The sequence below is a fragment of the Carassius gibelio genome, chromosome A6 (genome assembly GCF_023724105.1).
Source record: "Carassius gibelio isolate Cgi1373 ecotype wild population from Czech Republic chromosome A6, carGib1.2-hapl.c, whole genome shotgun sequence".
Classification (NCBI taxonomy): domain Eukaryota; kingdom Metazoa; phylum Chordata; class Actinopteri; order Cypriniformes; family Cyprinidae; genus Carassius; species Carassius gibelio.
Window position 1 is genome coordinate 8,928,856 of NC_068376.1, and position 3,037 is coordinate 8,931,892.

A 3,037-nucleotide genomic window follows, 5' to 3' on the forward strand; every position below is an offset into this window, starting at 1 on the left:
ATTTAATCTAACTGTCAAACTAGACTTCAGCATGCTGCCACTACGGCACTGGGGAAGAAGATCCATTCCTTTTCATAGTCTGTCATGTAAGTCAGGGGGTAACTGACATCTCTGCTGTTCTCTGTCTAAATGGGAAAACACAAGAGTTCAGTCAAACGATGCTGCCTTCCCTTACGAAAGTAAAATATATTTACCAATATATTACTTAAAATATATTGTGATATATTGTCATATTATTTTCCCTTTTTATTTTCTTATATATTATATATTTGAATGCATTGAATAATATATTGATGATACATATATTATATAATATATTGCAAAATAAACAAATGATTGCCGCTTTCAATATATTGCAATAAATTGGAAAAAAATAAACATTAATTCCCATATATAAGAATATATGCCTAATACATTACATGATATTTTCCAAAATACTGCAATATATTTTTGTTTCATAAGGGTTCCTTTAATGTTTTCAGCTGAGCAAAGCATCTCTGAGAACCAAATCAAGTTGCCTTATTTTCTTTTTTGTAATTTCTGCTTTTCTGTCTTATGGTGCGTAGATTCGAAAAGACAAGGGGGCTTTGGCCTGTGTTTGAGAGAAAGAACGAAATCACTGCAGACGGTTTGCTTACAGCTCAGCGATAACATCACTAGAGAGTTGTTTTGGGCATTACCTGTGCTTATGTTTGTGTGCGAGTGTGCAAGCTAGCTGACATGTGGAAGAGAAAGTAGGATAGAGAGCAAGAAAGAGAGCAGGGAAAAGGATTGCGAAATCCCATTAGAAAGCCATGTTAGTGCCACGCTTCTCCATACACACTCTGAACCGTGTGTAATCCACTCACACTCTCGCTGTGCATCTCAACACCCAAACACACACTCACAGTCAAACACAAACACACTCTCTGGAACAGAAATCTGCCTCCAGACTTGGATACCCAGGCAGCAAAAAGGGTATCTCTCCCCTCTACCGCTTTAGCAGCCATGTAACATGACAGCTAATCACATCAAGCTTGCTTCACAGTTTAAGGGGATGCTGGTGGGGGAGGGGAGAACTTATTTTCTACAATGACTACTAGCTATGTTACAAACAATCTTTTGGTACTGCTAAAATACCGTTTCAGACCTCAGCCGATGTCGCTGCAAACAGACCTTGTTACTGCGGAGAAAGCATCCATGTTTGTGGGTTTCCTGTTACACTCATGGAGACTTGTTTGCAATTGTCTGTTTGTGTGTGTCTCCTTGATTCCCCCATGACTGTAATTAATGATCTCACTAATGTGTTGTCTCAAAAGGATCCGCAGCTGTGGCTGTACTGAATCTATAGGGGGTGCTGTGCATGCATTTCCTCCACAACAGGAAAAGGACATCAGGTAAGATATTCTCTCAAACATCCAAGTCTGTGAGGTTTCCCTCCTTCTCACTCTCCCTTTCCCTCTCTCTCTATCTCTCTCTCACTCTCTCTCTCTTTCCCTTCTCATCTGACCTCTCCACCATCCTTCAGTCTCATTCTTTATTCACACTGACAACATGCCTCTCAGTTTATGGCCCTGCATACCATCCCTTCATTACCAACTGCGAACCAAAGACCCAGACACCACAGGAGAGAGAGCGAGAGAAAGGCAAAGACAGAGCTGATAAAAAGTCCACAGAGATGAGTACTGAAGAGTTAGCAAGAGACAGTAAACAAGAGGAGCAAATGAAAAAAAGAAAAAAGAAAAAAGAAGGACAAAAGTAGTATAAATTGGCGACAGGTACATCCACTCATTAGATTTTTGTTTTTGGGGGCCAAGTGGTTGTATGAAAAGCTGTTATACTCCACAAAGCCATGAATCTGCTGTGGACGTTTCACATCTTTTTAAAGACACTGTTTCATGTCCTTCTGGATGCGGTCATTTCCTGTCTTCTGACAAAGGCAAAGAGCGTTGTCTTCTGTGTCTGGGCATTCAGCATGCTGATGAAGCGTTCGTGAAAGGTTCATGCCCACCCTGCTTGCATGATGGTGCACCTCTGCCCACAAAACACCGCCACTTGGAGGAATAGTCTGTGTAAGGGAAACAGGTCAATTTAGCTCAAAGGGAATCATTTAAGATTTTAAAGGGAATTTGAACAGAATCACTGTTTCACGGCTGTTCACGGAGACGCGCCTGCGGTTCAGTGAACGAGCCGTTTAACATCAAATCTGCGCTGGATACTAATATCCAAACTATAGTGAAACCACTATCAATTAGCACAGTAACAAGATCGGCAGTTTAAGACATTAACTTGTAAGCACAAAACACAAGATACTTCTCTTTTCAATATGAATAAGGCTTTATTGGATAAATCTAAGACATATAAACTAATCTAACACATAAACGCACGCACACATACATTCACACAAGTTGCAGGGAGGTCGAAAGTTAAAGAAAGATGAGTTTAAGAGAATGGAAATATGGAATCCCAAGTTAACAGCAATACATTAAATTGCATAAACATGAACAACCATCAATCACGTAATTAGCGCTCGCATTGAGTTCCTCAATGAGGTTAAAATTATATTAGATACACCAGTAAAGGTCACAGTCTGGAGGTAAAGTTACTTGCATCTCCTGTGAAGAAGGAGCCTCGGTGAAAGGGCTATCCCGAGGTCGTTGATTGGCTGGAAGTTCAGTCTCTGAAGTGACGTCTTGGGAAGCCCGTGGTTGTTGGGCGTTGGCTGAAAGTGCAGAGTTGTGTTCGCTGGTTGAAGTTGAATGGACGTTACAAAACTTAACTCAGAACACGAAACTCTCAAACGGAAAAGAAAAGAAATAAAGTTTGACGAGACTAGGTTGTGTTCCTTCTCATAGTAGCAGCAGGCAGGCACGCTGGAACCGCGCTCAAAGAACCATGATGACTAACCACATGGCTAGATGCTACAAGCTAAAGCTAGGTAGCAAAGCTACAAGCTAAGAGCAGGCATGACTGATAGCACGAGCAAGGCTGGAACTAAAAGCAGACTAAAAGCCGACATGGCTAATAGCAGCAGGCAGACTAGAACTAAAAGCCGACA